This window comes from Triticum urartu, chromosome 1A (assembly GCF_056163025.1).
Source record: "Triticum urartu cultivar PI428250 chromosome 1A, HENAU_Tu73, whole genome shotgun sequence".
In the NCBI taxonomy this organism is placed as follows: domain Eukaryota; kingdom Viridiplantae; phylum Streptophyta; class Magnoliopsida; order Poales; family Poaceae; genus Triticum; species Triticum urartu.
Window position 1 is genome coordinate 558763673 of NC_141873.1, and position 19943 is coordinate 558783615.

The 19943-nt window shown below is 42.2% G+C and overlaps 1 pseudogene across 1 annotated transcript; it reads left to right on the plus strand.

Moving 5' to 3' along the window:
- Window positions 1-363: 363 nt before the first annotated feature.
- LOC125526655 (uncharacterized) lies at window positions 364-17243 on the plus strand (annotated as a pseudogene). Its single transcript, XR_015609661.1, has 19 exons — window positions 364-400; window positions 495-560; window positions 671-829; window positions 1925-2056; window positions 3556-3695; window positions 3900-3986; window positions 4113-4228; window positions 4827-4975; window positions 5292-5393; window positions 6067-6488; window positions 7028-7467; window positions 11995-12134; window positions 12218-12315; window positions 13104-13317; window positions 13405-13505; window positions 14013-14099; window positions 15089-15166; window positions 15283-15379; window positions 15478-17243. The product of XR_015609661.1 is annotated as an uncharacterized LOC125526655 (transcript).
- Window positions 17244-19943: the final 2700 nt, after the last annotated feature.

Consider the following 19943-nt stretch of genomic DNA (forward strand, 5'->3'; position numbering starts at 1 on the left):
GTCGAGATCAGGCCTCATTTTCAATCACCTAATATAGTTTGGGCCGGGTGTGCACCCAAAGGCATGGAAAGTGTCAATCAGGTTGGGTTTTCGATCTTCGGGAGTATGTTTGGTCTGGGCTTGAAAAAGTATCCGGCTTTGGGCCGGGCTTGGCCTTCGGGAGGGGCATGCCCGGGAGGCATGAAAAGTGTCATTCAGGCCGGGGGGGTGGGTTTCGTGCCTGTGTTTGGGCTGGGCTCGAACTTGAAAAGTATCAGGCTTCGGGCTGGGCTCGGGCAGGTTGGGTTTTTTGCGAGCCCGGCCCGGCCTTAGGCAGCCCGCTCCAAAATCTTACCAACTCCCACCAATCCACCGCCGACACACTCTCTGGCAGCGGCCATGGCGCCGCCCCTCGCCTCCGGTAAGCGACCTCCTCCGCCAAACCCATGCCCGGCCCCTGATAAACTGCGGATGAACCCCAGCGCTAACACCCGACCCCTCTTCTCCCCCTGCAGGTCCCGGTGCACTGCAGCGGCGGCGTCTCCGGGCGGCGGCCGAAGGCAACCTCTAGCTCTTCAAGAGTACGTGCTCGCATCCTGCTCCGCCCGCGGATTTTGGGTTCTGGGTGCTCGATCGAGCGCCGATTTTGGGAGATTTTTTCCATTTTTTTTGGGTCCGTGTCTCCACGCAGGGGCCGCGAGCGCGCTGGACGGCGGGAAGGGACGCCTCAGGGGTGCGGCGGAGGCCGTGAAGCTCCGCGGCGCCGGGGCGCTGCACTTGGCCACGCGCCGTGGGAGGATGCCGGTGTGCGTGTACCTGGTCTGGTCGAGGAGCTCCACCGACGAGACAGGTGGGCACTTGGTCTCCCTCCCTCCTCTTACGAAAGCAAGACCCTTGTTTTCTTCCCCCCTAGACTAGAGTAGATGACTGGAGGTTGGTTTCGTTGAGCTCCTCTTGACAGATGTGATGGATTGGCTGTTTGGTTGTCTGCTTCCTTGACACCAAGCAATGGGAGGGACTGATCACTTACCATGAGGATGGCTATCAGATTGGGTTGAATTTCATGCGGTCTGCACGATGCGTAATCAATCATGAGTAACCATGCCTCTATTTCTGTCGTTTCCATGTTTCATTTTTCTAGTTTTGGCAGTCTACAAACTACTATCATAGAAAATGGTTTGTAGATTACCTTAATTGGAGGGAAATTTTATGTAAAGTCAGCTTATATATGCCTGGGAATTGAACTAATTTATGCCAAAAATGCGACTGGATTTATCTTGTTTTGTTGAGAAATCTAAGGCTTAACTTGTCAATTGGCCCTGTTTTTGAAACATACATCTAACTCCTTTGTTTGCATTAATCTCATGAAGTTCATTTATTCCAGATGCAGTGTATACTGTTTTGACAGAAACCTTTTGATTTGGATGAATCAACAACGAACTCCAAACTCCTCCATTATTTCTTGTTTAATGCTGTTTATGAATATACTCTGGCTTTTAAACGACCTGTAGTATCTGATCTTTGTATTGTGTAACAAAGTATCTTGGCATCACGGCACTTGCATAATATGTACATATTGAAGTGGAATCATATGACACTTGTTTGATTATACACATGACTTGGGCGCTTATAGCCTAGGCTTTTCAATTCTTTATCCTTTTTAATCTTTTGGTGATTCATTCTACTGTGGATCATTAAAATGAAAGTGTGAGTGCCTTGAGCCAAGATATTTTCATGTATGATTACATTTAAAGGGAACCTAAAATTTCTGTCCTCCTAGTTCTGACTTCTGAATGTGATGTTGTATGTAAAATGTTTGTATGTGTATTCTGGAAACAGATGCATGTTTATATCGCAAAACCTTTACATGATTTTCTTCTATTTCTTGGGCAATTTTCGTCTATGAGTCTCTTATTCAGTTTATTCTCTTTGATGTCCCTGATAGGCTATACACCTCTGGCTAATGCAATTATTGCTGGCACTCTGGAGACTTTCCGGTATCTTCTTGATCATGGTGCTAATTCAGATAAGCCCGATGGAAAAGGGTCTACGCCTCTCCATTTGGCTGCTGCAGGAGGTCTCTCCCTACATGTGCTTATCTTGTTCCTCTGTGTCTTCAAATTCTTTGTTTGTGTGTTCTGGGGTGATGTAATGAAACTTGAAACGGATCATGTACATTATAAGTAAGAAGGTAGAAAATGCCCATGTCGTAATTGGTTGTGCATGTGCATAGATATGACAGTGTCATCTGAGCATTTAGAGATGTTTCTGTGACAAATGAGTTGTTTATTAATTGCTATCTTTTAAGTCTAAAAAACACCCTTTATCAATGCGCGTGTGTGTATGTATCATGAATTATGTATTCCTTGTCTCAAAATGAGCTGCATTGACATAAATTCAGTATGGGTAAATTCAGAAGTGATATAATTTATTGTGTCAGGAAAACAAAGTAAAATATGAATTTGTTTCAAGTCACTATTCATACTTGTTGTGGGTATTTCACTGACATCTATTCAATTATGTCAATCCAGAAGTTATCTTGTTTACGTCCCTATCAGCTGTAAGATAACAAATATGGACTTGTTTACAGCCACTATTTACAGTTACTGTTGCTGGTTATACATTTATAAGTGAGTGATGCCACATTCGTATAGTACCTTCTTTGATTATTTGGTTCTCATTGCAATAATTTTCCTGATGTTTCCAACCTAGTTATTTTACAGTTACTTCCTAAGGTAAATGAATACATATCCAAATCTTATGTTGCATGAAAAACGTAATAAAATGAACCTCTTAACATTGGAGGTGTAGTTCACACTAATTGTCTTCCGCAGATTTCAATGTTTATATACAGCAAAGATATCTAGCAAAGAAGTGTGAGGCTATACACTCCTATTTTCTGGACAACTTGGTACCACGTGGGTTCCTAAATTGTTTAAACACATTTTAGAATTTATACTCATTAATTACTGTCTCTGTTCATTGTTACTTGCCATTTAGAGGACATTGACACGGTCTCAGTCAAACATGTTTGGCCATTACTTTTCATAACTATTTGTTAGTAAAAGTTTTGTTACATTGAAGTATTTTTCATGACAAATCCATGGTCATTTTCATGTGCGAAATCCTAATAAATCTGCAAGTGGAGTAACTATTTTCATCCATACCATCACTTATGGTGCAACTTTCATCTACAAAACCAGGTTGTGTCAATGACAGATAGGGCCTGATCCTACATGTCATTGACATAGGCTGGTGGTATAAATGAAAAGTTTTTTTTTTCAAGTTCACTGCACACATTCTAGCATGTCATTTATTTGAGAACGGAGGTAGTATTCCAATACAACTAGCTAAGTGCACATATTGCTTTGGAAACTTTGATCCCTAAGGTAACTGTCTCCAGCATATGCCCATGATAAAATGATATTAACAAGCTTTCACTAACAAAAAGTACTGTCACAATAACAGCAGCAGCAGCAATGCCAAATAACCTGTTGGATATTATGTATTATGCAAATAACCTATTGTTTTCCATATTGTTATGAATTAATAACCTACTTTGTATTTCTCATTCAGGAAATTGTGAAATAGTAAAAGCCTTGCTCTCAGAAGGGGCCAATGTTGATTCATTGTGTGATACCGGGACACCACTGCATATGGCTGCTTTCTGTAAGCAGGTTGGTGCTATGAAGATTTTGTTGGACCACCATGCAGATGTACGTCACTTGTTTATGTACCCTTCCTTCTTAGGTTAACAGGATCCACATCAGTAAATTCATGATTGTTTTGTCTGGTACTACTTTCTCTTTGTCAACTGCCCATATTAACAAAGATATCTCTATTTCAATGATAAAAAGATCAAACATGTTCCCGAACATTCATCATGTAAGGGTACTGATTTTCTTAATATTTCTTCTCAGTGTAACAAGGTATTCAACACTGCCTATTCACCTCTTATTGTGGCTCTCAATGTTGGCTCGCTGAAATGTGTGAAGCTTCTGATTAAGGTATGGTGCATTCATCTCATTTCATTGACATCTTTTGAACTCTTGATAAGTATCACATGAAAAAGGAAGGAGTATAAATGATGTCATGCTTATTTAGAAGTGTCTTTGCAACATTTCTTGTGTTAGGCTGGCACTGAGGTGAAGGGTGTTGGCACTGTAACCCCCTTAACAATTGCTGCCAACAATGGCTTAACTGACTTCTACAAGTGCTTACTGGTGCAGATCCTGATGTTCGTAATGATGTAAGTTTTAACTTTCACTCCAGCAATATTATGTTAAGAAACTAATGCAAAACCATGCTGTGTTGTTAAGGCTAAGCAAAGCTTAGTTATCTGTTATTTTCACCCTCAAAGCCTAAGAAGTCCATTAATGATTCCGGTTGGTCCTTGGTGACCATGAAGGGATGAATTTACACCATTATTCTTAGATGCACAATCGATCCATATACCATCATACCTGGTGTTCCAATTGAAGTGCAAACCTTGTGGTTAATATTTTATATTTCTACCATTTACGAACGATGCGAATCTGTACAAGATGATGTCTCTGGAGTGTCTGACAATAATTTGGTGGAATGATAAGTGAGTTCTTGTTCAGTGCTTTGAGGCATTATCTTCTGAAGTTCTTGTCAGATGTGTAATTACTGCTTTAAGATGTTGCTGTATTAAAACTGAACGGGTTTCTTTTTTCTTCTTTATTTGAACCATAGTGTTGAATATCTAAATATATTATCATATACCTTGTGTTCACACTTCATTCCTTGGCTGTGCTTCTGTTATTTTGTATTACCATTCTGCAAATGCTCCAGTGAAACTTATCTTTGTTTTATTCTTATAACAGTTTGGCCATCTTCCAATAGAAATTGCTGCATATAACAATAGACAGAAATATGTTGAGATCCTTCTTTGAGTAACTTCACGTACTCCATATGCGCGGGACTGGAGTGTTGATGGATAATTCATTTGGTGAAATCAATGCCATCGGTGGAGGTATAACTTGAGACATCACTGCCAATATAAGTTCCTTTCTATAGGTTCTTCAGCATGCCCTTATAACTTAATAATAGGTACTCAATTCTTTGTGTGAGGATGTGATGTGAAGTTTACTGTGGTATGTGAAATAAGCAGTTTATTGTGCAGTCATATAAATGAGTGAACTGGATCAATAAAATGTTCACATCATAAATATTTTGTCTTTTAATTTTTTTCTCATGCCCTTCTGATATAGCTCATGTAAGTATGTAAGTCTTATCTCCTTACCACACATCCTCATTACTTGTGCCAAATGATTTGTGTGCTGTTTCAGGATAACTCCATGAACAACATGAATCCAGCTGATCTCAAGTTAGAAGAAAGCAAGGCAAATAAGAGAAACGATTATGCTACTGCAGTCAAACTTTACTCTATGGTATATTATTGCACTTGCACCATATCTTAGCCAGTTAGCCTACACTTAATTTGCTGTTGTGTGATAACCAAAGCTTTAAATTGAGAGTTGACATGCTTTCTATTATTTTGAATCTCTAGTAAGAATTTAGTAAAGTGTATGTGCGTCCTTTATTTGTTCTTTTGCTGTTTTAATTTTCTTTCTATAAGGATTGCATTTATGTTTAGAAAGTCTATTGATGCAAATCCCCTGCATGGCTGTTACAGAAAGCAATTTCTGCTGTGCCAACGCTACTAAGGTTTTCTGCATTAGTAACAGAAAACCCAGTAGGACATCACTGTAGATTTGCTTCAAAATTTCAATTGTAACTCTGGCATAAAACCATCAAGTAGTATATCTGTTATAGAAAATTGTCAATAGTTTATCTTATTATACTAATTGTTGGATAGAGAGGACAGAGGAACAAATTAAGCTCTTGTTTGGATGAATGGGTCTTAATTTCAGCATCCTAGCGTGTATCAATTATTTGATTTCTCAGGTAATCAGTGCCCAGTTTACCACCTTAACTCTAGTCTAGTGGTAAGCTGCCCTGGCAATTTTCTTGTGTACGTACCTGAGAACAGCGCAGTAGTATATGTGGGTCATAGCAGTTAATAAGCCAATGTGGTGACTTTTTGTTTGTTTGTTAATGTAGGCAGCAGACCGCTGCCCAGATGATGCAACACTGTACTCAACTAAGAGCCTTTGCTGGCTTAAGATGGGTGAAGGAGACCAAGCTTTGATGGATACTGGAATTTGCAAGATGAAGCGCACAGGTTGGGCAAAGGCGTACTTGCAAGGATCTGCTCAAATTTTACTGCTGACAGCTTGCAGTCCAGGATTGGGTTGGATTCAGCCTCGTTGGGGCAGCCATCACAGCCAAGAGTGATTTTGGCGGCGGCCCTAGATCTCGGCCATCGAGCGGACAATGAGGAACTGGGAGTACTGTGACTAGGATTCAACAGGGCAACCGACGAGCAGCGCGCAGTGATTCAAGACCATGAAGATAGTGATGCTTGCAGTTTCGGTTCAGACAACAGGCAAGGTCGACCCTCAAGCTCCAGGCTGGACTAAAAGGTAATGACCCACATGCCTCCCTCTTCGTTTAGTGGTGCAAATGGGCGTAAACCACCTGGACATATCATTGCTGCTGAAATTTGTTTAGACCATCAGAATTATAATTGGAGATCATGCTATTGGCTTCCTCATGGTTTCTTCATAACCCTCTAATTATAAACAAGATGCCGGTCTGTTGTATGGTCCTGGCACAATACCATGAATGGTTCTTATTAGTAGTTCGCTGTCATAGATTAACTAAGTAAGTGTGACATGCTGAAATTAGATGATGCCATGCGGATGACTGAATTGGTTAGGACCTGGGGTACTGAACTGCAGCACACCATGAGGCATAATTTACCTCTCTGGTTGGGAGTTTTGTACTGCTAAATAATTGTGACAACAGAATTTTAATGATGCCATGTGGATGCCATGTGACATACAGAATCGTGGTGGGGAATGGAAGGAACTGAAAACTTACATACAGTATCATGGATGGTTCATATAATCTGTTTGGTGTTATAGTTTTATTAGTTTGTTCTTATTTTAACGACATGTAGCATACCCTGATGGCTGCCGGCGGCAAGTTGTTGACCCCTGCCGAGGTGGCCGCCAAGCTCCCGTCCGCAGCGAATCCGGAAGCGGCGGACATGGTGGACCACATGCTCCGGCTGCTGGCCTCGTCTTTGAAGAACGCCATCGAGCTGGGACTACTCGAGACCCTGATGGCTGCCGGCAGCAAGTTGTTGACCCCTGCAGCGGTGGCTGCCAAGCTCCCGTCCGTGGCGAACCGGGAAGCGGCGGACATGGTGGACCACATGCTCCGGCTGCTGGCCTCGTACAACGTGGTGTCGTACACGGTGGAGGAGGGCAAGGACAGCCGCCTCTCCCGGCTGTACGGCGCTGTGCCCGTGTGCAAGTTCCTCATCCCCAAGTAGGACAGCTTCTCCATGTCGGCGCTGGTGCTCATGAACCAGGAGAAGGTTCTCATGGAAAGCTGGTGAGCTAGATCATCATCCCCTCTTTCTTCTTACTTTGCCCATTAGCTCAGCAATCTCAGACAGTAGCATATCACTGTTGCAAAAGATGTGGAAGGCAGAGAACCTCCAAGAGTTCAGCTAGAAATGTCTTTGGACAATTCGATGTGTGTGCGTGGTTAGTAGACGCTGACAGATTACACATCAAAAACGGCAACTAGCTTTCAAAAGCAGAACGGAACAGAATGGGTCATGGTGACTTTCCTCTCGCGTGAGATTCAGTGCCTCAACCACCAGAGGATGAATTTTGGGTTCGCAGTCACTAGGACTTTTAAATCGGCAACTCTTTTAGGCAAAGTTCAGTAGTCTCTGTTCAGACAGTAGCATCATCTCCCTGCTGAAAAAGATGTGGCAAGCAGAGTCAATTAACTGAATTTATAACACTTAACTGAATTTATACAACACTTAACTGAATGGACACCTGAATTTATAACACTTAACTGTAACCAAATACTCCTAGGCTTGATATGAACTTCTTGGGCAAAACATGTTTGATGTTCTGTTTGAACTGTTGCCTGGAGGTTTCAACTTTGCCCACTTCATGAGTTTTTTTAACTGCAAAGTGACAATTGTAGTGAAACACTGAACCTTTAGTTGTTTGCTGAACACTGAACCTTCATTTGTTTGCTGAACACTGAACCTTCATTTGTTTGCTGAACACCGAACACTGAATGTACTTCAATGTGCTGAACCTTTAGACAATGTCAATACACTGGAAAAAACTGAACCTTTAACCCCACTTCAGTAGTGAAACACTGAACCTTTAGGCATGTTTGCATGTTTTCAGTACTGTCGCAATTCAGGCCATAATCGTTCGAGATAATTTTTCTGGTTTGGTGCTGAAAATTTGCAGTTTATTGTGAAATAACAGTACAGATTACTCCTTTTTTATTTATCTAGAGATGGGAGTAGAGCTGAATTGAGCATATGGATACACACAGAAATAGAGCTGAATTGCTTTTTAAACATATGGATGCTACTCCTTGCTGTACTTTTTAAAATTACTACTTGCTGTGCATTCAGGCTCATAATTCAGAGGGGCTAGAATTTAGTTGCAAATCAATCAGATATAGATCTATAGTTGCCACTGCAAGGGATCATGACATCCTTATCTCAAATTCTTGATTGGGTTTACTTTGTTCACTCATTTAGGAAGGCCAAATAAGTTAAACAAAGAGCTGTTTCCAGCCAATTCTCTGACACTCCCATGTGAAGTCTGCTCTGAACCTTTTTTAACTGCTGGTATATATAGCATCTGTAGTAGTTGTAGGAGTAATAATTAAATTAAGTTGTGCACTGGTCCTTTTACCATATGCATGATACTCCAAAATTCAGTAAACAAAATCCAGTTACTCCTGTCATTTGAATTAAGTACTCCTAGTGACTGTCAAGATCACTGATTTTTGGAAGTGCTCCTATTGGCATATAACAACATGCCATTTCAGAATTCAGATCCTATTGGCATATCATGATAGTCATTCAGATCTCTGAAGGATATTCTGAAAAATGAATGATGTCACTGATCCACACTATTGCTTTCTCTGTTTTGCCTTTCACTGCCGATCCACACTATTGTTTCTGCCTTTCTCTGAATGACTATTGTTTCTGCCTTTCTCACTGATCCATACCACTGTTTCTTGCTCAATTGAAAGTAATTTCACGGGAGGAGTACCAGCAGAGGCAGCAGTGGAGGCGGGAGGCGGCGGCGGCGGTCGCCTGCAACCAAAATTCTACCGAAATTAGTCACAGAGAACAGCTTAAGCAAAGAGCATTGGCGGCGCTGGGGAATCAATAGAGGAGACCGAGGGATCATGGCCAACGCAGCCAGAGGAACCGCAGATTACTCCTTTCTCACTGATCCACACTGAGGATAGATGGCGGCGGGGAGCTCGGGGCGCGCCTCCTGTACGCACGTGTGCCACCACCTGTGCCGCACTGAGGAGAGATGGGAGCCGGCGCGGTAAAGGAGATGTAGGCCAGCGGTGGGGGCTCCGGCGAGGTGGCGGCGGCCGTATGCGTGATGCAGGGATGCGGCGGCGGCGCTGGTCCTGCGAGCTGGGCCTGGTGGCGCGCGGGGAAGGTTCAGGCCCGACGGCAGCTGCGCTTGTGGAAGCTCCCGATGGTGGCGACGGGGGAAGGGGGAAGTTGGAGACGGGGTGATGAGTAGGAGAGTTAGATGTATGAGGGGGTTTTTGCAAAAAATAAATTGAACTATGGCTCGACATTCTTTTCCGGATGGAGTACTACTCAAGAGCTAGGATGATAAATTAACAAAGGCATACGAGCTTGGATTGATGATATCTCTTATACAACAGTTACAACACTTATACACAAGTAATCTGATGCTTCAAAGGAAAATCGCTTCCTATCAGAAATTTGAGTGTGTACTTGGGTATGTAATCTGGTTTAGTGTTTAGGGTTTAGGAAAATCGCTTCCTATCAGAAATTTGAGTGTGTACTTGGGTATGTAATCTGGTAATTGTTGCTTTAACCTGTTAAGAGCTTTAGAAGCAATACTAGCTAATAGCTTACAATTTGAGGACATACCTTTGGTTGGTAGCTCCTGTATGTAGGTGTATTCAAGTCTTCTGTAGAACTAGATTGTTGATATTTCCTCAAAAATAAAAGGCTACATTTTCGAGTGAAGTGCACAGTAGGTCCTTGAACTATTTCAAGGGTGTCATGTAGGTCCTCAAACCATGAAAATCATCATCCAGGTCCTTGAAATACAGTAAGTGTGTCATGTTAGGCAAAATAGAAGTCCTCGGACTACTTTAGTGTTGAACTGAATTTAGACCTCGATGACACACTTACTGCACTTTGGGGACCTGGATGATGATTTTCATAGTCGGAGCGCCTACGTGACACCCCTGAAATAGTTCAGGTACCTACAGTGCACTTCACTCTACATTTTCTTTTACTTGTGTACTTGGAATCAAATTGTTCACCAATTGTATCTGGGTGCAATTTCATACAAGATACGACTTTGTGTGCATTGAAATAGCAGCTACGGAGTTTTTGACTCGATACATGCAGATTTACAATGTGGAACTTGCATTGAAATAGCAACTTACAGTGTGATCTGTAAGCATTTGTAAATGAGAAGCAAGTATTGTTTGTTTTCTCTTGATTTCTACTAGCTTACCATGAGTGCTAGCATCATGCTAATGAAAATTTGTATTCCTACTTTCCTAGGAATAAACAGTGTGTTTTGAGAATATCAAATAGCAAGAACAGAAACTGATTCTACTCAATACTGCCACTTCCTGGGAAATTACCTAATTAAGTCAAACCTAACTAAAAGAATCGGTTGTTGTTCTGACGGATAACCCTCTTATATAATAAATTCATTAATGTCTGAAGTCAATACTTTATCTCCAGACTTTGGGGAATAGCTTCTCATCATATTGCTGGGGGTACATTAGGTATATTAGTGGGCTTATTCCATCTTAGGGCTGTTCGCTCATTAATGTGGTATGCGAGCTGGGAGTTACGAAAGAAGCTTCAAACTCATGTTGTTCATCTCTATCTAGGATGGTACTAGTTAGAATTTATTAGTTTAAGCTTGTTATATGCTGCCTTATGTACCAAAGAATGAAACTACTGTTGCAAGCTTAGTTTCAACACAAGAGAATTGCAGGTTAATGTTTAAGTATAAATGCATATCCCACCTTTCCCCAATCCCCATCAGCTTGATCTTTTGGGTAAACTGGCTGGTACGTGCAGTTCTACAGTAAGATCTTCAGATATATAATATTTAGCAGCTTGATAAAAACATTCTCACTACATAACAAATGTGAGAAAATCAGCTTGTGTTGGCATTGTTTTCCCTTATGGAATCAGTTTGCTATATAGCAATTGTGGCATGTGACAGAAATATTATGAAAATGTCGTATTCAGTAGTATCCTGTGATCATTTTGTTTGCAGTGATATGACATTCTTAGTATTAGTATTCCATGTTATCTAGGAGAGGTCATATAACTGCATCCCCCCCGCCCCCCTCTCAAACCTGACTATCCTGTGACACCATTGCTGAGTTAATTTGCCCCTCCAGAAGTTGTAACACCCTTTTCAGCTGTACATTGTTGACGATAATTCTCTTCATCTTATATTTTGGTTACTCACGTGAAGCAAACAGTGGTTATATTGTTCAGTCTCGTAATTTAGGTGTCTTAGTCGGTGAGTATGGTGCTCTTTCTGTGGATGTACCTGAAATTGCGACTGGTATAAATAATACACCTTGTGGCAGGCTCCACCCTTAGTTTGTATTGGGAGTATTTTGTTTGTGATCTGCATCTATTTTTGTTCTGAAAGGATGTTTTGGATTTATCTTGTTTCTGCCATTTCTAGCATTACTATATTTGTTAGTGTCTGTGCAGTATCCCCTGCTTGCAATGAAAATAATCGAGTTGGTCCGTCACCTTCCCCCTCCTCTCCCATCCTCATTTTAATTTTTATGTATCACACATTGTACTGCATTTCTTTCCAGGTGGGATATGATAAGCTTGGGGCTGGGCAGAATGCAACTGTTGCTGTCATGAGTTACAGTGGATATGATATTGAAGATGCAATTGTAATGAATAGATCATCCCTTGATCGAGGTTTTGGTCGCTGCATAGCAATCAAAAAGTAATGTTACGCTTCAAATAAAGATGTTCTTCCTTTTACTCTGTTTTGCTTCTTATAGTGTATCTTTGGTTCTCATCCTAAAGGTACATGGCGACAATGCAGAATTATGGAAATAATATATCAGACAAAAATGTTAAACCAGAGAGATAAAGATGGTGTTTTGATGAAGAAGAACATGCAGGTATGAAAAGCACCGGCCAGTGACTGTTCTCACACTAATGTTAGCTGATTGGCATATAAGACCCATCTTTTTTTCCTCAGTAGGTTGGCATATTAGCCGAATTTGAAGGAATAGCACTAGAGTCCACCTTGAGATGCGAGGGAAAAGAGAGTTTTCTTGGCAGTGAACGTCTTTCATTCATATTGAGCTATAAGAAAGAAGCCCACAGAAACAGCCTGTCAAAGATTGAGATATTTTTCCTAATAGTTACCTCAAAATCCAGAGATTAATTTCTTGACCTTCTGTCCAAAGACTTTCAAAGTTTAACAATTGCTGTTCTCATTTATCAACATACATTGTTACATTGTTTCTGTATCTCATCCCCACGCATCTAATATTTAATTGAATTTCGAATTGTATATGGACTGTCATCAAAATGACATTGCTATTGGGTTACACATTGAAAATTTGACTTTTGACTAGGCAGTTTTAAGTATTTTATGAGCTTTGTTTCCAACAGTTTTTATCTGTGTTTTTATTATTTTATGTGTATCATTTGTAATGGATGATCAGGCTGAAAGGGGCTTGCGAGGCCCAAACTGGCTAAAATTATTCACATCCTCTAATCTGTCTACTCAGTATACATTTTTCAGTATAGCTCCTAAAAGCCAGGGAACTTTGTCTGACAGGCAAAGCTATTAAATGGCAGTCATTTGGAGATATTGCAATTTGACATTTTTTAATCTGGTTAAGTGGAACTTAGTCTGCCTTCTGTGTAGAACACTCACGGTGATTTCTCGCTATTTTAGGTGCCATGTAGCAGTTGCTGATTTGAAGAGCATCCTCGAGTGGAGTGCCATGTTTCAGTTGATGAATCAGAATCGTCAGAACTACAAACTGAACAGGCTACTTTAGTTGATGATGAGGAGCTTGAGCTCAGTGAGTTACCAGCAGGTCCTAACCCATTAAGATGTTCAGATCATCTTTCTTCAACCGGGAGACACGGCTGCCCCCTTTGTAAAGGTTTGTAATATCATCCTCTACCTCTTTGTTCTCATTTTTTTTTCTAATATAAGCCAATTTACTTAAGTGTTAGTGCTTCTCTTGCAGATTTACTTGCCAGGTTTCCTCCATCAAGTGTCAGGATGAAACAACCATTTCCCACAAAACCTTGGGAGTCATCACCTGAAATGGTGAAAAGGCTTTTCCAGGTTATATGCAATACATTACTGTGAGAATACATGAGTAGTATTATCATCATTGATGGAATTTACCTTACATGAAATGAAAAACAGCTCATGACCAGTCTGTCCAACTTCTATATTCTATTAACTTATGGAATTTACTGCATAGTGAATGATCGTATGTGTCCTATGCTGGTCATGAACAAGACTGGCTCCAATAATCTTTCTATACTGCTACCAATTTTGTTCATGAATCCAACCAGTAGTTTACCAGATTTAGTTACATCTCGGTAGCGGGTATATGTAGACACGCCTCCTATAATATATTTGTCCTTTTGGAACATTAATGGCCTAAGCATGTTGTTAAAAATCTTAATAGCCTATATGTACTTGGTTAACTGAAAAATTCTTTCTGAACTTACTGTTTGTGTTACTGTCGTGCTAGTAAATTTTGGTGCGCCCACCTTTTTCCTCTACTAGTTTTCATGTTGAAACTGTGTCCAACATCTGTTAATTCAAAAACATTTTTGGCAGGTTGTCCTGTTTGTCTACATACATTTTGGTAGTATGGATGCTCATCCCTTTACATTTGATGAGTTCGCACAAGCATTCCATGACAAGGTGCAAATTTTGTTGAAACTCCCTGGAATTAGCATAGTTTGTTGTATTATTTTCTTATTGTGCAAATGTGACCTCCAGGATTCCTCGTTGCTGAGGAAAATACACTTCAATGCTGCGGCGTCATTTCAGAACTGTAGGACAGTCCATAGATGAATTTTGAATGAGTGTAACACTTAGTAGTAGGTTCATTTTATTAGTTTTCTTCAGTCTCATTGTGTCTTGTTGGTCTTATACTTATTTATATTGGCAGAGGTATTGGCGAGTTTGTTGCACATTGTGTAAAATTTATATTTCGAATATGATGCTGCTGCATTCAGAAGTCGAAGTATATGGTCTTAGACTAGTGCTGGAGTTGAGCAATTTGTAGAGCCATTTCATTATCGTGCATTTTTTTTTGTTATGCTCCTGTTCCAGTCTACTCTGGATATCAAGTTAATGATTTCCTTGAAGAACAATATGGACCTACAGGGTCTAATAAATGACAGCGTAGGATGAATCGACTTTGTTTTCTAGTAGCACGAGGCTACTGACTTGTGTTCATCATAATTCATTACATTGAGTAACTGTGATCGTGCAATAAGTGTGACATCAACATGATCATTATCTTTCTATATGGTCCGATAAACCATACAACTTCATGTGAAGAAACTGAGTATGCTGTTCTTCTCATATTTCCATTTGTTTAGTTCCATGACTTTGTCAATTGCAGCACCACTTCTGTTTCAGTTGAGGTGTTCGTCTTGTGATACTTCTCATAGAATGCAGACCAGAGTCTAAGTTCCACTGAGCTAGTAATTGTCTTGCTTTCTTTTCTTGTAGATTCGATGGGGGGTAACTAGATAGAGTTCAGATTAGATGCTGCTTCATTAGGGCGATTGTCTTGAATGGATGCATAAGAGAACTGTCATCCTGCATACCTGCTTCCTGTTTGAAGAACTTATCTGAAAAATGCAATAGCTAAATGGTTTGCCTCTATGTTTCTCTTTCAGGTTAGAGAACAAGAATTCAATGTGAATTAATGGATCAAATCCCTGAATTCTCTCACTTGGGTTGAAATACTATGCCAGGTTTTCTCTTTTGCTAGGCCCAGTACTAAAAAACCCACTTTGTTACGATTACGAGTTTATTCGAAGAGGAAATTGCATCCTGTAACCACAGTATTTTCCCCCTTTTTCTACCCCAGGCTTTGCAACCTTTCGGACACCTCATTATTGTAGATCTAATGAGACACCTCATTATTCTAGATCTAACACTTGTATGTGGGTGTGCATTCCTTTCAGGTTAGAGCTACCAATATTTGTATATATGCTGTAGCAATAGATTCCCCCTATGAGTGATTTTGTTTCAAAGTAACATATATCCTTTTATTCAATTATAGGAGAATTTTTTTTCAAATGGTTAAATATGGGTCACGTCCTTGCACACTGAGAGGTGAATTGTTTGCACTATTCTAAGAAAGGAAGCGGTTTGTTAAAGGTTGCTGAACTTGCCAAATCACCACAGGTAGTATCAGAAATAAACTGTTCATATCGATGATAGCTGCCCTTCTGTATATAATTTTGATTGAGTATCTCCGTAGCATTTACTTGATTCATTTATGCAAATTTACCTCCATTGAATTTTCTTCTTGTGTTGATGTGCTTTATTCACTTCTCCACAACGAACATAAATGATCTCACTTATAATTGTTTATCCCAACTTCCCAACTATATATATTATGATCATCTCTCCTTACGGCTTTAGGCAGAAATGGACATTTTAAGTAGACACTACGTTCATTAGGATACCGTATATGAACATCTTAAGGGGAGAATACCCGCCTTAAGTTACCGTATATAACTCATTTGAAGTATCCGAGGTGAAAATACATACAATAGCCATTTCCCAGTTGTTGGGAAACTCAATCTTGCAAAACTTTGTTGTGTTCACGTTCCAAGTTCAAGCTCAGCCTTTATACAAATGCTCTATTATCTATTTGTATGCCCTGTTTGGAAGCTGCAGAATCTTATATAATTGTTTTCTACTGCCTTCCATAGTAAACACAAAGCGTGCTGTCTAACATACAGAGAGCACAGTCGCATGCCTCAGGTGGGAAGATAAACAAGTGTACAAGAACCATTTATCAATCTAGTGATGAGTACGTAAATAGACACAGGAAGCTCGCACAGTTTTGATTCTTCTATGCAAGGACAGGCAGGAAGCCTGAGGAGTCAGGATTACATTGCTGACTCTGGAGCTAACGGATCACCCACAGGATTTGCACATCAGCCACAAATTGTTCTCTTAGGATCAGACTGCAGATATTACAATTACTGGCTCTTCCTTGGCCCTTGTAGAGCAGATGATCCAGGGCATCGTAGGGTCTACTTTGAGTCCTCAGAAGATGGTCACCTGGAAGTGATCGATTCACCGCAGTTTGCCCACCTGCTAACTTTGCGTAGTATCTAAATTTGCCTCTTATTTAATCACTTGAGGTTAAACTTCCACAAATAAAGTTACCAGCTCTCTTTTTTTGCATTGCAAGGTTTACTCTCGATGTTGTCTGTCCTAGAACATCAGAGGCACCAGGGAAGCTCATCTTCTTGCATCAATGAAACAGAGGCAATCATGTCTTTTTGAAGGCATGAAAAAACACTTGGAAGATGGGTTTGTAGTTGCGCTCGCAGCAGCATCTGATTCTTCTCGTTCCGGGACAAGCAGTGGAAACAAACATATTGACCCAAGCAACTAGTGGAGATGGAGCTTCACCCCTAATCCCCTATCAAACATTGACAGTGCCTCTGTTCCAACATATCTAGTTGGTAATCTTCAGAATGCATCATCTGCAAACAGTAGGGATTGAAGTTGGGAGGAGAAGCGATGAGAAGATATTGAAGTTGGAAAGGTTGCAAGCGTTAGGTAAATGGATCTGGACTTGTTTCTGTTCTTCCCGTACTGCTGTTAAGTGTGGCAAGAGGCCATTTATAGAATAATCACTTGTTCATTGTGAAGCACATGGTAGGCATGGCTTCCTTTTTTCCGTTGTTTTTTTTGCTTGTTCTTAGGAGATTGTACGGATAATGCAAAAATGAGCCCGGATCTATCTATTCCCCAGGGTGCCCACAATGCATTGATTTCATAGTTTATACTCACTTAACAAGATTATTTCTGGTGCATCTTGGTCAGAACATTGCATGATATATTAATTTATTTTCTAAAGGTGTTAGCAGGCCTGAACTATGCTGGGCAATTCCATTTTGTTGTTGTTGTTGTTTAAGCTAAAAAGATCTCATTTGTAATTTCTTGTATAGCTCTGTATCGAGTATATAGTAGAAAATGTTGTCCCCGGCGGCTAGGAGTAGAGACGAAGCGAAGATGTCACCGTTGCCTATCTACCTCCGTCGCCCTCTTCTTCCCGCCATCATCCGGCTCAGACCTGCCAGAGATGCGGCGAGAAGGACCAGCAGCGATGACCCCGGTCGACGCCTGCATGGAGGTGTTCCACGGCGCCATGGACAGGAGGTATCTGGACGCCAATATGAAGATGACCGCCACCACAGACACGCCGGTGACCTGTAACGACGAGTTCAAGGAGCAGGGCTTGCACTTGCCGCGGCCCATGGAAGAACATCTGATGGTCCGGAGCAAGGATTATTGACCAAGGGGTCGCAGCCATGGATGATAATGCTCTCAAAGCAAAGGTAACCTGCTGCTAAGTGCCACTGCCATCGATGCCATTGCTGTTGACAATAAGACAAGACTCACTTGGGAACCGTGGAGAGTGACCTTCTGGATGATCAGCAGGTGGTGTCGTTCATTACCCCGGACCTGACGCCGTGCCGGGGTCGGTGCAGTTCACAGACAGTATCGGAGGCAGGCTTCCGGTACGAGACCAAGCCATTCATCAACGGAATGGTCCGCGAGCTCTGTAGCGCAGGCACCGGCAGCGGCGACAGCTTGCAGAGGGAGTACAATATTATATTTCACCTCTGCATCTCCTCGGCTCTGCTTCCTCTGGTTTGCGGTACGTGGCTACCACAGCACAGGATTATTATTTTGACTTTTCTTTTTGGGTTTCCATCTCCCTTTCCAAAGTTGCCCCCCCCCCCCTTCCCATCGGGCGATTTGATAATTTGCCATCCCTTACTTTCCCCTTTCACAATTTGCCACCCATTGTCTCAATGACGGGCGGGCCCGGGCCCCACCTGTCATTCTGGGAGGGGGGGGGGGGGGCAAATTGTGAAAGGGGGAGGTAAAGGGTGGCAAATTATCAAATTTGCCCTTCCCATCATGGATAAATGGGGTACACCCAGTGATGCTACTACTGCTTTGGAAGATCTGAAGAATGAGGCTGAGCTATGCATCGGCGATGACCACGTAGCAGGCAAGGACATGGATCTTGTTCATGTTGAGGGCAACATGGTAGAGCAAAGGACCCGCGACAAACAGGGAGCAGCACAGTGTGATTTCACTGCTGAAAAGCACAAGGAGCATGTAGTGGAGCGTGTCTGCCATGAAAAAGGCCGTGCTTTCGGTCCAAATTAAAGAGCCGATGACTCCCCGGATCCGGCGACGACCCCATGGACTTCAACTGGAACACGGGCTGGGAGGCCGAACTTGTTAGAATAAATTCAAGGCACTCCGTTGATCATCCGAGGACCAAGCAATTACACGAGCACGACACCGAGATTTGTTAACGAGATTCACTGATATGGCTACATCTCCGGGGCCTGACTATGGGCGCTCCTTCTCATGACACCGCTACAATACCGCACCCGGTTGCCCTGGACACTGGCACATGCCGCCGGCTTTCCCTGCGTTCCGGTGCTATTATGCATATCGGTGAACCTCGTTAATAAATCTCGGTGTCGTGCTCGTGTGATTGCTTGGTCCTCGGATGATCAACGGAGTGCCTTGGATTTATTCTAACAAGTGGTATCATGAGCTAGGTTGTTATGAGGTTACGATTGTTGATCTAGAGGTGAAGCAGAATTCGTAAGTTAGATCGTCCGTCATGGACGTTTGTGGATGCTTGCCGAGGAAATTCTGCGCGGAATAGCAATCGGGAGAGGACCCAGATTTGTTGGACCAAAAGAATAGCACGTGCAGGCAGGCAGGCAAAGCGCTCGCTAGGGCTGCGGCCCAGGCGGCAAGCGCGTGCAGGGCAGCCGGCAGGGCTAAGGAGGAATCTAATTTCACTTGGTGTTCTTCATGATGGTGGTATGGTATTCCGTTGTGATCGGGATAGGAAGACCATGAGAATCATGGAAGATGAGGTGACCGTGATGATTGGAGGGAGGACGGCTTCGCATCTTTACAAGCTGCAAGAGAGCATTATTGCAGGTGGAGTCACGGAGACTGGAGTTGCGGGAGTAGCAGCGGGGTCTCACGGCGGCGGCGGGTCTAGGGCAGACTCGTCGAGTAGCTCTCAGTAAGCTACGAAGAAGACAACACAAGTCCGGAGTACATGTAAGTTTGACGCATGAACAAATTCAAGGTGGTGGAGAATATTCGCCAAGGTGGAGTTTGTTGTGTTTGTGTCGAATATTTTGTACTAGTTGGGTTACGCTTGGACTTGGTGTTGTGGTGTGGGTAGGATACTTGTAGTGTCGGAGTCGGACACATTGTACCCTTGGCCTCTTATATATGAGGAGGCACCCCACGTTGTAACCATATGCCAACATAATAGCACAGGTGCGCAAGGGGGAGCCGGCGGTGTGTGCCGGCGCCCGGGTGGCCGGTGCGCGGTATTGTGACGGTGTCACGGAGAGGAGCGCCCGTAGTCAGGCCTCGGGGATGTAGCCATATCGGTGAACCTCGTTAATAAATCTCGGTGTCGTGCTCATGTGATTGCTTGGTCCTCGG